Raw genomic sequence first — 15,000 nt, 5'->3', positions numbered from 1 at the left:
TGAAGCCGAAGATGAAGAGCAGAGGAATTTAAGAAGGAACCCTAATGCAAGCAGAAGGGCAGCTAGACATGAAACCGAAGATGAAGAGCAGAGGAATTTAAGAAGGAACCCTAATGCAAGCAGAAGGGCAGCTAGACATGAAGCCGAAGATGAAGAGCAGAGGAATTTAAGAAGGAACCCTAATGCAAGAAGAATGGCAGCTAGACATGAAGCCGAAGATGAAGAGCAGAGGAATTTAAGAAGGCACACTAATGCAAGCAGAAGGGCAGCTAGACATGAAGCCGTAGACGAGGAGCAGAGGAATTTAAGAAGGAACACTAACGCAAACACAATGGCAGCTAGACATGAAGTCGAAGATGAAGAGCAGAGGAATTTAAGAAGGAACACTAACGCAAGAAGAATGGCAGCTAGACATGAAGCCGAAGATGAAGAGCAGAGGAATTTAAGTAGGAACACTAATGCAAACACAATGGCAGCTAGACATGATACCGAAGATGAAGAGCAGAGGAATTTAAGAAGGAACACTAATGCAAGCAGAATGGCAGCTAGACATGAAACCGAAGATGAAGAGCAGAGGAATTTAAGAAGGAACCCTAATGCAAGCAGAAGGGCAGCTAGACATGAAGCCGAAGATGAAGAGCAGAGGAATTTAAGAAGGAACCCTAATGCAAGCAGAAGGGCAGCTAGACATGAAGCCGAAGATGAAGAGCAGAGGAATTTAAGAAGGAACCCTAATGCAAGCAGAAGGGCAGCTAGACATGAAGCCGAAGATGAAGAGCAGAGGAATTTAAGAAGGAACCCTAATGCAAGCAGAAGGGCAGCTAGACATGAAGCCGAAGATGAAGAGCAGAGGAATTTAAGAAGGAACACTAATGCAAGCAGAAGGGCAGCTAGACATGAAACCGAAGATGAAGAGCAGAGGAATTTAAGAAGGAACACTAATGCAAGCAGAAGGGCAGCTAGACATGAAACCGAAGATGAAGAGCAGAGGAATTTAAGAAGGAACACTAATGCAAGCAGAAGGGCAGCTAGACATGAAGCCGAAGATGAAGAGCAGAGGAATTTAAGAAGGAACACTAATGCAAGCAGAAGGGCAGCTAGACATGAAGCCGAAGATGAAGAGCAGAGGAATTTAAGAAGGAACACTAATGCAAGCAGAAGGGCAGCTAGACATGAAGCCGAAGATGAAGAGCAGAGGAATTTAAGAAGGAACACTAATGCAAACACAATGGCAGCTAGACATGAAGCCGAAGATGAAGAGCAGAGGAATTTAAGAAGGAACACTAATGCAAGCAGAATGGCAGCTAGACATGAAACCGAAGATGAAGAGCAGAGGAATTTAAGTAGGAACACTAATGCAAGCAGAAGGGCAGCTAGACATGAAGCCGAAGATGAAGAGCAGAGGAATTTAAGAAGGAACACTAATGCAAACACAATGGCAGCTAGACATGAAACCGAAGATGAAGAGCAGAGGAATTTAAGAAGGAACACTAATGCAAGCAGAATGGCAGCTAGACATGAAGCCGAAGATGAAGAGCAGAGGAATTTAAGAAGGAACACTAATGCAAGCAGAATGGCAGCTAGACATGAAGCCGAAGATGAAGAGCAGAGGAATTTAAGAAGGAACACTAACGCAAACACAATGGTAGCTAGACATGAAACCGAAGATGAAGAGCAGAGGAATTTAAGAAGGAACACTAATGCAAGCAGAATGGCAACTAGACATGAAGCCGAAGATGAAGAGCAGAGGAATTTAAGTAGGAACACTAACGCAAACACAATGGCAGCTAGACATGAAGCCGAAGATGAAGAGCAGAGGAATTTAAGAAGGAACACTAATGCAAGCAGAATGGCAGCTAGACATGAAGCCGAAGATGAAGAGCAGAGGAATTTAAGTAGGAACACTAATGCAAACACAATGGCAGCTAGACATGAAGCCGAAGATGAAGAGCAGAGGAATTTAAGAAGGAACACTAATGCAAGCAGAATGGCAGCTAGACATGAAACCGAAGATGAAGAGCAGAGGAATTTAAGTAGGAACACTAATGCAAGCAGAAGGGCAGCTAGACATGAAGCCGAAGATGAAGAGCAGAAGAATTTAAGAAGGCACACTAATGCAAGCAGAATGGCAGCTAGACATGAAACCGAAGATGAAGAGCAGAGGAATTTAAGAAGGAACCCTAATGCAAGCAGAATGGCAGCTAGACATGAAACCGAAGATGAAGAGCAGAGGAATTTAAGAAGGAACACTAATGCAAGCAGAATGGCAGCTAGACATGAAACCGAAGATGAAGAGCAGATGAATTTAAGAAGGAACACTAATGCAAGCAGAATGGCAGCTAGACATGAAACCGAAGATGAAGAGCAGAGGAATTTAAGAAGGAACACTAATGCAAGCAGAATGGCAGCTAGACATGAAACCGAAGATGAAGAGCAGAGGAATTTAAGAAGGAACACTAATGCAAGCAGAATGGCAGCTAGACATGAAACCGAAGATGAAGAGCAAAGGAATTTAAGAAGGAACACTAATGCAATCAGAAAGGAAGCTAGACATGAAGCCGTAGATGAAGAGCAGAGGAATTTAAGAAGGGACACTAATGCAAGCAGAATGGCAGCTAGACATGAAGCCGAAGATGAAGAGCAGAGAAATTTAAGTAGGAACACTAATGCAAACACAATGGCAGCTAGACATGAAGCCGAAGATGAAGAGCAGAGGAATTTAAGAAGGAACACTAATGCAAGCAGAATGGCAGCTAGACATGAAGCCGAAGATGAAGAGCAGAGAAATTTAAGTAGGAACACTAATGCAAACACAATGGCAGCTAGACATGAAGCCGAAGATGAAGAGCAGAGGAATTTAAGAAGGAACACTAATGCAAGAAGAATGGCAGCTAGACATGAAGCCGAAGATGAAGAGCAGAGGAATTTAAGAAGGAACACTAATGCAAGCAGAATGGCAGCTAGACATGAAGCCGAAGATGAAGAGCAGAAGAATTTAAGAAGGCACACTAATGCAAGCAGAATGGCAGCTAGACATGAAGCCGAAGATGAAGAGCAGAGGAATTTAAGAAGGAACACTAACGCAAACACAATGGCAGCTAGACATGAAACCGAAGATGAAGAGCAGAGGAATTTAAGAAGGAACACTAATGCAAGCAGAATGGCAACTAGACATGAAGCCGAAGATGAAGAGCAGAGGAATTTAAGAAGGAACACTAATGCAAACACAATGGCAGCTAGACATGAAGCCGAAGATGAAGAGCAGAGGAATTTAAGAAGGAACACTAATGCAAGCAGAATGGCAGCTAGACATGAAGCCGAAGATGAAGAGCAGAGGAATTTAAGTAGGAACACTAATGCAAACACAATGGCAGCTAGACATGAAGCCGAAGATGAAGAGCAGAGGAATTTAAGAAGGAACACTAATGCAAGAAGAATGGCAGCTAGACATGAAGCCGAAGATGAAGAGCAGATGAATTTAAGAAGGAACACTAATGCAAGCAGAATGGCAGCTAGACATGAAACCGAAGATGAAGAGCAGATGAATTTAAGAAGGAACACTAATGCAAGCAGAATGGCAGCTAGACATGAAACCGAAGATGAAGAGCAGAGGAATTTAAGAAGGAACACTAATGCAAGCAGAATGGCAGCTAGACATGAAACCGAAGATGAAGAGCAGAGGAATTTAAGAAGGAACACTAATGCAAGCAGAATAGCAGCTAGACATGAAACCGAAGATAAAGAGCAAAGGAATTTAAGAAGGAACACTAATGCAATCAGAAAGGAAGCTAGACATGAAGCCGTAGATGAAGAGCAGAGGAATTTAAGAAGGGACACTAATGCAAGCAGAATGGCAGCTAGACATGAAGCCGAAGATGAAGAGCAGAGAAATTTAAGTAGGAACACTAATGCAAACACAATGGCAGCTAGACATGAAGCCGAAGATGAAGAGCAGAGGAATTTAAGAAGGAACACTAATGCAAGCAGAATGGCAGCTAGACATGAAGCCGAAGATGAAGAGCAGAGAAATTTAAGTAGGAACACTAATGCAAACACAATGGCAGCTAGACATGAAGCCGAAGATGAAGAGCAGAGGAATTTAAGAAGGAACACTAATGCAAGAAGAATGGCAGCTAGACATGAAGCCGAAGATGAAGAGCAGAGGAATTTAAGAAGGAACACTAATGCAAGCAGAATGGCAGCTAGACATGAAGCCGAAGATGAAGAGCAGAAGAATTTAAGAAGGCACACTAATGCAAGCAGAATGGCAGCTAGACATGAAGCCGAATATGAAGAGCAGAGGAATTTAAGAAGGCACACTAATGCAAGCAGAATGGCAGCTAGACATGAAGACGAAGATGAAGAGCAGAGGAATTTAAGAAGGCACACTAATGCAAGCAGAATGGCAGCTAGACATGAAGCCGACGCAGAATGGCAGCTAGACATGAAGCCGAAGATGAATAGCAGAGGAATTTAAGAAGGAACACTAATGCAAGCAGAATGGCAGCTAGACATGAAGCCGAAGATGAAGAGAAGAGGAATTTAAGAAGGAACACTAATACAAGCAGAATGGCAGCTAGACATGAAGCCTGGCAGCTAGACATGAAGCCTGGCAGCTAGACATGAAGCCGAAGATGAAGAGCAGAGGAATTTAAGAAGGAACACTAATACAAGCAGAATAGCAGCTAGACATGAAGCTGAAGATGAAGAGCAGAGGAATTTAAGAAGGAACACTAATACAAGCAGAATGGCAGTTAGACATGAAACTAAAGATGAAGAGAAGAGGAATTTAAGTAGGAACACAAATGCAAACACAATGGCAGCTATACATGAAACCGAAGATGAAGAGCAGAGAAATTTAAGAAGGAACACTAATGCAAGCAGAATGGCAGCTAGACACGAAGCCGAAGATGAAGAGAAGAGGAATTTAAGAAGGAACACTAATACAAGCAGAACAGCAGCTAGACATGAAACCGAAGATGAAGAGCAGAGGAATTTAAGAAGGAACACTAATACAAGCAGAATAGCAGCTAGACATGAAGCCGAAGATGAAGAGCAGAGGAATTTAAGAAGGAACACTAATACAAGCAGAACAACAGCTAGACATGAAGCCGAAGATGAAGAGCAGAGGAATTTAAGAAGGAACACTAATACAAGCAGAACAGCAGCTAGACATGAAGCCGAAGATGAAGAGCAGAGGAATTTAAGAAGGAACACTAATACAAGCAGAATGGCAGCTAGACATGAACTGAAGATGAAGAGAAGAGGAATTTAAGAAGGAACACAAATGCAAACACAATGGCAGCTAGACGTGAAGCAGAAGATGAAAAGCAGATGAATTCAAGAGGAAACACTAATGCAAGCAGAATGTAGCTAGATATGACGCAGAAGACGATGTGTAGATGAATTTAGGAAGGAACGCTAATGCAAACAGAATGACAACTAGACGTGAGGCACAGGATGAAGACCAAAGAAATTCTCGCCTTGAAAATAATTAACAAAGAATAGCAGCTTTTAGAAGTCAGGAATCAAGAAATCAAAGAATGACTCGACTTCAAGATAAACAACAAAGAATGATTGTCCATCGACACCAAGAAACATCGGAAGGAGCTGAGAATAGTTGCCATATTGATAGAGTCATGCATGCAGATGCATGAGCACGCCCTTTTAATACTGTACAATGGCGTCTTGGTGCCTTCATTTATAATCCAAGATACCCCTATGAAACAGAAAACAGTACAAATTGGCTTAATATCATAACAATGTCATCACTGTGATGCTCAAAAATGGAAGAATGAACCTCCTGGACTGTGTCGCAGTGGAGCAAAAATTAGACTGCCTTTGTTATTTGAACTTCCTGAATATCTGAAAAAAACTTCCCAATAGAACATCCCACCATTTAAAACATTTTCTTGAAAACACACAACCATACAATAATGCTTTCCAGACGACTTCATTTGGAGCAAAATTTGTGAATGATGGGGGATTTATGCCCACATTCAAACTCCAAACGCAAATATACTCTGGCAACGCTGGATCCCCTGCTAGTATATATATATATATATATATATATATATATATATATATATATATATATATATATATATATATATATATATATATATATATATATATATATATATATGTATATATATGTATATATATATATATATATATATATATATGTATATATATATATATATATATATATATATATATATATATATATATATATATATATATATATATATATATATATATATATATATATATATATATATATATATATATAGATGGACAGATAGATAGATGAATAGATATCTTTGTAATTGTCAAATTTTGTAAACAGAAATAACAAAATATTGATCCTGTCAACCATTAAAATTAGGATATGATGTAATCAATGAGCGTTTTACCCTTCAAACACCGAGTTTGCACGTACAATTTATAGAGAACGTAAGTAGCCTACAGAGTTCTTTAAACATACCAATAACTTACTAGGGTCAATTTCTTAGCATATATAGGAGCTTCTAACAGCTAATGATAATTCACTTAATTTTATGGTATAAAACGCTGTATTTATCCATATATATTTTGTGTTTAATATGATAAATTATAAGCCTGCGGGCAATTAAATCAACTACTATCTGTCTCTCCACGTATAACTATAATGTAATTTGAGACAAGAATCTGTAGAGCAACATAATAAAATTTAAATATAAGTGGTAGGTTGGCCAGGGCACAAGCCACCCGTTGAGATAGTACCGTTAGAGAGTTATTGGCTCCTATGACAGGCCAAACAGTAATACATTGGAAGTTTCTCTCTAGTTACGGCTCATTTTTCCTTTGCCTACACATACACTGAATAGTCTGGCTTATTCTTTCCACATTTTCATCTGTCCTGACAACATTGAGATTACTAAACAATTTTTCTTCGCTCATAGGTTTAATTATTGCACTGTAATTGTTCAGTAGCTACTTTTCTCTTGGTAATGGTAAAAAAAGACTCCTTAGCTATGGTAAGCAGCTCTTCTAGGACACTCCAAAATCAAACCTTTGAGCTCATGTCTTGGGTAGTGGCATAGCCTCTGTACAATGGTTTTCTAGTGTCTGGGGGTAGAGTTCTCTTGCTTGAGAGTACACTCGGGCACACTATTCTATTACTTCTCTTCCTCTTGTTTTTTCACGTTTTTATAATTTATGAATGAAAGATTTATATTATTGTCACTGTTCTTGAAATACTCTATTTGTTCATGACTTCTTGTAGTGTATTATTCCTTACTGCATTTCCTTTCCTCACTGGGCTATTTTCCTTATTGGAGCCCCTGGTATTATAGCATCCTGCTTTTCCAACTAGGGTTGTAGCTTAGCAAGTAATAATAATAATAACGAAAATTATAATACTATGCAACAGGGTTGTTTGATTTCAATCTGGTTGATTTCAACAATTGATTTAAAGGATTTAAATCAAGATCAAACAAATCATACTGTACTATTATCATGACATAGAAATAAAATAAAAATAAGATACAGTATAAGAAAGCAACCGTAAAAAAAACCATCCTGCATCCAACTTTGATCAATTGATTGATTGATTTAAAGTTTTCTGGCATCTATGAAATTACTCGATCATTGTCTTTAAGGTCAAGGAGACAGATAAAGGCCACCATAATGAGAACATTATTTCCTATCAAAAGAAAGTTATCCACAATACAAAATAAGTTTAACTTTGATGGTAAGAAATACCATCCATAAATAAATCCTTCTTTCATATGTCCACTAGGATAAGATATAGTTGTATTTGGCTTTTCTTTTTTTATCAAAGATGAAAAATGGAAACTTTCAAAAGCCATAAAGTCATCTGCAATAAGAGAAAATACACTGATATAAAAACCTTCTTTGATATTTTTTAAAAACCACTGATAAAAAAAATATCTCCTAGTAGTGAAAAAAATTGATGACAGAAAATAGTTACAGTATTATTATCATTATTACTAGCCAAGCTACAGCCCTAGTTAGAAAAGCAAGATGCTATAAGCCCAAGGGCTCCAATATGGAAAAATAGCCCTGTGAGGAAAGGATATAAGGAAATAAATGAATGATGAGAACAAATTAACAATAAATCATTCTGATAACAGTAACAACGTCAAAATAGATATGTCATATATAAACTATAAAAAGACTCATGCCAGCCTGATCAAAATAAAAACATTGGCTGCAACTTTGAACATTTGAAGTTGTACTGATTCAACAACCCGATTAGGAAAATCATTCCACAACTACAAAGAATAATTAACAGGTTCAACCAAGGTTGTTCAATCTATACTTGGTATAAAGGAGGCAACGTTTTCCCCACTGATTTACGTGCAAGTAAAGAGCAAGCACAGGAAAAGAGGTGAACCATAAGCGAGATGGGGACTAGGTGGGGGTGGGAAGAGGTATATAACACGAGATTACCCCCCGTTACCCCGGGATACGCGAGTAAACATGAATGTAAACTATGACAAATGCCATGGAATCCAGCGCCATGTGTTTAAATAAACATGTCTGTAATACTCAGTGATATTTTGGATCTGACTAAATATAATAATACTCAATTATGTTTGGCGATGAATTAATTACATTAACGAAGTTTTGGTATTTGCTTATTGGTACTTTAATGAAGAATACGAGTAAATAATAATAGGCGTGTAATAGAATTTCTTGCGTTTAAATAAACATGTGTGTAATACTCTGTGATATTTTGGATCTGACTAAATATAATAATACTCAATTATGTTTGGCGATGAATTAATTACATTAGTTATGGTATTTGTTCATTGGTACTTTAATGAAGAATAATAGTAAATAATAATAGGCGTGTAATAGAATTTCTTGCGTTTAAATAAACATGTGTGTAATACTCTGTGATATTTTGGATCTGACTAAATATGATAATACTCAATTATGTTTGGCGATGAATTAATTACATTAGTTATGGTATTTGTTCATTGGTACTTTAATGAAGAATAATAGTAAATAATAATAGGCGTGTAATAGAATTTCTTGCGTTTAAATAAACATGTCTGTAATACTCTGTGATATTTTGGATCTGACTAAATATGATAATACTCAATTATGTTTGGCGATGAATTAATTACATTAGTTATGGTATTTGTTCATTGGTACTTTAATGAAGAATAATAGTAAATAATAATAGGCGTGTAATAGAATTTCTTGCGTTTAAATAAACATGTGTGTAATACTCTGTGATATTTTGGATCTGACTAAATATGATAATACTCAATTATGTTTGGCGATGAATTAATTACATTAGTTATGGTATTTGTTCATTGGTACTTTAATGAAGAATAATAGTAAATAATAATAGGCGTGTAATAGAATTTCTTGCGTTTAAATAAACATGTGTGTAATACTCTGTGATATTTTGGATCTGACTAAATATGATAATACTCAATTATGTTTGGCGATGAATTAATTACATTAGTTATGGTATTTGTTCATTGGTACTTTAATGAAGAATAATAGTAAATAATAATAGGCGTGTAATAGAATTTCTTGCGTTTAAATAAACATGTCTGTAATACTCTGTGATATTTTGGATCTGACTAAATATGATAATACTCAATTATGTTTGGCGATGAATTAATTACATTAGTTATGGTATTTGTTCATTGGTACTTTAATGAAGAATAATAGTAAATAATAATAGGCGTGTAATAGAATTTCTTGCGTTTAAATAAACATGTCTGTAATACTCTGTGATATTTTGGATCTGACTAAATATGATAATACTCAATTATGTTTGGCGATGAATTAATTACATTAGTTATGGTATTTGTTCATTGGTACTTTAATGAAGAATAATAGTAAATAATAATAGGCGTGTAATAGAATTTCTTGCGTTTAAATAAACATGTCTGTAATACTCTGTGATATTTTGGATCTGACTAAATATGATAATACTCAATTATGTTTGGCGATGAATTAATTACATTAGTTATGGTATTTGTTCATTGGTACTTTAATGAAGAATAATAGTAAATAATAATAGGCGTGTAATAGAATTTCTTGCGTTTAAATAAACATGTGTGTAATACTCTGTGATATTTTGGATCTGACTAAATATAATAATACTCAATTATGTTTGGCGATGAATTAATTACATTAGTTATGGTATTTGTTCATTGGTACTTTAATGAAGAATAATAGTAAATAATAATAGGCGTGTAATAGAATTTCTTGCGTTTAAATAAACATGTCTGTAATACTCTGTGATATTTTGGATCTGACTAAATATAATAATACTCAATTATGTTTGGCGATGAATTAATTACATTAGTTATGGTATTTGTTCATTGGTACTTTAATGAAGAATAATAGTAAATAATAATAGGCGTGTAATAGAATTTCTTGCGTTTAAATAAACATGTGTGTAATACTCTGTGATATTTTGGATCTGACTAAATATGATAATACTCAATTATGTTTGGCGATGAATTAATTACATTAGTTATGGTATTTGTTCATTGGTACTTTAATGAAGAATAATAGTAAATAATAATAGGCGTGTAATAGAATTTCTTGCGTTTAAATAAACATGTCTGTAATACTCTGTGATATTTTGGATCTGACTAAATATGATAATACTCAATTATGTTTGGCGATGAATTAATTACATTAGTTATGGTATTTGTTCATTGGTACTTTAATGAAGAATAATAGTAAATAATAATAGGCGTGTAATAGAATTTCTTGCGTTTAAATAAACATGTCTGTAATACTCTGTGATATTTTGGATCTGACTAAATATGATAATACTCAATTATGTTTGGCGATGAATTAATTACATTAGTTATGGTATTTGTTCATTGGTACTTTAATGAAGAATAATAGTAAATAATAATAGGCGTGTAATAGAATTTCTTGCGTTTAAATAAACATGTCTGTAATACTCTGTGATATTTTGGATCTGACTAAATATGATAATACTCAATTATGTTTGGCGATGAATTAATTACATTAACGAAGTTTTGGTAGTTGCTTATTGGTACTTTAATGAAGAATACGAGTAAATAATAATAGGCGTGTAATAGAATTTCTTCACCTCTGAATACATATGAATACACATTCCAGAGCGAGATGGATATTTCAAGAGATTTATTATTATTACCTTCGCCAGGTCATGTTTAAATAGGCAGCGTGTATTCATTTGTTTGTATGTCTGTCTGGGTGTTTGTGAAATACATAACTTAAAATCTATTGGACCGAATCTCATGAAATTTGGTGGGATGACTGGCCATGATCCAAGGACAATTTGATTATATTTTGGGTGTGATTGGGTCAAAAGTCGAGCCCAACATTAACAAAAAAAAAAAAAAAAAAAAAAAAAAAAAAAAAAAAAAAAAAAAAAAAAAATCTTTTTGTCATATCGTGGGTAATTTTTATATGATTAGCATGAAACTACTGCTAAAATGTGTACATTTCAATTACCGATCTTTTGATATACAGAATGATATAGGCGAAGGTATGCGCTCTACCGAGTGCCCGTTCTAGTTATTTTCGCCAGTAGGTTATGCTTTGATAGACGTGTATTTATGTTTGTATGTCTGTATGTGTGTTTGCGATTCGCATAACTCATAAACTACTTGACCGGATCTTATGAAATTTTATGGGAAGATTGGCCATGATCCAAGGACAATTTGATTAGATTTTGGTAATGATTAGGTTAAAGGTCAAGGTCACTAAAATGTCAACAACTTCATTTTGCTATTTCATGGTCAATTCTTATCCGATTTGCGTGACACTACTGCCAAAATGTGCATAATTCATTTGCCTATATTGTGATGTGGCGTTGGTGAAGGTATGCACTCTACCGAGTGTAGGTTCTAATATTTGTGTATTTATTGTCTGTCTGTCAGTGTGTTTTTTTTAATGAGGCGCATTTGCATCGACTGGCAGCGGTGCCCTTTTAGCTCGGAAAAGTTTCCTACTATCTGATTGGTTAGAATTATCTTGTCCAACCAATCAGCGATCAGGAAACATTTCCCGAGCTAAAAGGGCACCCCTGCGAGTCGGTACAAATCTGCTTCACTGAAAAGAATTGCCTATAATTTTTTTATTTTTTTTTTTTATTTCTTCCCATTTTTTTTAACGTTCTTTCAAGTTACGGTTTGTTATTTTTTTTTCGTCAAAGCTCCAATGCTGTTTTGCTCAATGTTTTATATAAATTCTGTCGTGATCGGTAACTTTGATATATGCTATTTCCTTAATTTATTGCACCTCTCTATCCTTCAAACGTAATTTTTTCACCAATTGTATTTCCAGGTATGTTCCTTCCATCTCTTCCTACCATTTACTCTCTCTACGATATAGCTATTTCATGTTTCATTCTCAAGCTTTACAGTTTTCTCTCCACCTTATTCGTCGGAATTATCATATCTGGTTCGTTCTTTTCTCCCTCAGGACGTTTTAATTGTTTATTGGGATTTATGTTCTCCTTGCCTTAAAAAAAAAAAAAAAAAAATCTTGTGTTGTCTTTTAGTAAAGAAAATTGTGGGACTGAGTAAAATCTAAAGTTTTCAACAAATGTAGCTACAGCATCGCACTGAATGATGGATATTTTCAACTGAATCCACCATCGGCCAAGTGAAGCGTTACTTCGTACACAATTACAATTTACAATCATCAGTAAATATGAATTAGTTCCTGGATCTACCCAAAGTTTAAAGTTTATCACTTACAAATTAAATTTTATATAAAAAGAAATTTTCCTTTTTTTTCTAAATCGTCTAGTAATAAAACAGAATTAAGAGGAAATTTTGAGCCGAATTTTTCCGCAAAGAATATTCTAAACCACCAAGGTATTAAGTTAATCCTATCTGTACTTCAGAAATGATAGTTATAGGGATTAACTGCAAGTTTTTAGCTGAATATCCAAGAAATAACAATGATTTGTATTTATTCTGCCATCTTTTGGACTAAATTCAATCTAGAGTTAGACATAACAACCGTGAGAGTTCTTTCATTGAGTTTGTATTGGTTGACCCTCACGAGATACTGGAATAAATGTCGTATTTCCGGATAAAAGAAGGATTGGTTGTTGGTAAGACTGATGTTCCCATCTTTTAAAACTAAATGCAAAACAGAAATTTGCATAAGTCCTTACCAGCCTGGTGCAAGCAACTATCGGCCATGGTATGGCTGAAAGCCAGTGCAGAATGAGTAAGTATCGAAGCAATTAAGCATTTCTATCGCGATATGACATCGTCATCACTATCGTGCTATGACGTCACCATCACTATAGTGCTATGGCGTCACTAACGTGTTATGACATAACATAACGTCACTATACCGAGTCGATCATGACGTCATCAAACCTCATCTAGCGTCGCCTTTTGACAAATGCTTCGTATTGGCATAAGGCCTAGGAAAATTTTTCCAAATGAATTGGACGAACAATGACCTTTCTCCGGGGGAAATCATAGCGCTTCGATAATGTGGTCTTGACGATAAACGAGCAATATAAGGTTTGAAATGCCGAATGTCTAGGAATATATGCCAAAAAATTAATCATGAAAGATCCTGTAGAGAGTAGGGTTCCCCTGCAGTATAGGATCCGAAAAAGTAGCCCTTAAAGCAAGGCAAAGCAAAAATAAACCGATGGAAATAGAAATGTTACCAATCTACGTTTGTCTGAATGAGAGAGCTAATTCCCTCGTAGAATGTTGAATGTTATGAAAAAATTGAAATTGTGAGTTTGTTGGATTTATGAATTTGATCCATATGGTCTGGTGCTGGGAATGAATGATGAATGAATGATTTAAAGTTTTCAGGCATCCTGACATCTAAGGTCATTGACGCCGGTAACATTTAATTTATGTATACAAAAATAAAAAATGAAATAAAATAAAAAATTAAAGGGCATTCAGTTAAAATCTTAAAAATTGAATGTCATAAAAGTTAAATATTTTTCAGAAGACCTGCTTCTGAAATAAATCTAAAAATGCCACATGCATGGAAGGACACATAATTTCCAAGAATCTTGGCAAGGATGAACCTGCCACCCTCACCTCGAGCCTGACTGGGGAGGCCTTGTAGCAGTTGCGATGTGAAGGAAAAGTATAAAGATTGTTCAGCAAGATGGAACAAAGGAGGCGAGAATCGGGGTATCATAGAAGGATAAAAAGGGAGTATAACTATGCGGTAAAAAGACGCTTCAAAGACCCCAAAGTAATGCCTACAGTGAACCACGTGAGGTGCAATGTTTGCTATTCTTTGTCTACTTCTGAAAAACTTACAGCATGATGTAGATTAGGGGTTACTGGCTGTTACTTGCGTACTTCTTGTTACATTATTTTTCTTTTCACATATCAATTACATGGAAACACTCAATATAGATTAAAATTGACCCCAACCCCTCTCTCTCTCTCTCTCTCTCTCTCTCTCTCTCTCTCTCTCTCTCTCTCTCTCTCTCTCTCTCTCTACCGAAAGCTATTAGAATAAACAACAACCTTCAATATAGATTAAAATTGACCCCAACCCCCCACCCCCCCCTCTCTCTCTCTCTCTCTCTCTCTCTCTCTCTCTCTCTCTCTCTCTCTCTACCGAAAGCTATTAGAATAAACAACAACCTAAAATGCCGCATCTTTTCAATTTGACCTCACCTTGTATTCAATCCGATTTTCTGCCTTCCAAAGCGTAATCAGTTCTCAACGATTCTACATCTAACGACAAGAGTCGATCCGAAGCAGTTCCACATCGCCCTGATGACTTTGTACAACTCCCAACTAAAAGGTGAGTGATATTGACACTGAAAGGAAAACCGAGTGCACACTCCTATTTACGTGGATTAAGTGCGCGACGAAACATTGCGTATCGGTATTTAACACGCGATTCAAAAAGGCTTTTATGGTCTGTGATCCCAATGATTTGTGTAGCATTTTGGGTGTTAAGGTTTTCGTTGCTATGTTGAGGCTTGTTACTAAGATTCGATTGTTA

The 15,000-nt window shown here is 35.9% G+C and overlaps 1 protein-coding gene across 2 annotated transcripts in view; it reads right to left on the bottom strand.

The window, feature by feature from the left end:
* LOC137623816 (lysosomal-associated transmembrane protein 4B-like) overlaps positions 1 to 15,000 on the bottom strand; it is a 470,709-nt gene that overhangs the window by 21,701 nt on the left and 434,008 nt on the right. The window contains exon 1 of one of the 2 annotated variants that reach the window (XM_068354627.1): positions 14,667 to 14,796. The exons of the other annotated variant lie outside the window; for it this stretch is intronic. The gene's annotated coding sequence lies outside the window, so the exon portion shown is untranslated. Of the gene's footprint in view, positions 1 to 14,666; positions 14,797 to 15,000 lie in introns of those variants that run through there. 2 annotated transcript variants of the gene reach the window in all.

This window comes from Palaemon carinicauda, chromosome 30 (genome assembly GCF_036898095.1).
Source record: "Palaemon carinicauda isolate YSFRI2023 chromosome 30, ASM3689809v2, whole genome shotgun sequence".
NCBI classification, from domain to species: domain Eukaryota; kingdom Metazoa; phylum Arthropoda; class Malacostraca; order Decapoda; family Palaemonidae; genus Palaemon; species Palaemon carinicauda.
The sequence above is the reverse complement of the archived record's forward strand: the minus strand, read 5'-3'. Positions and strand labels throughout refer to the sequence as shown.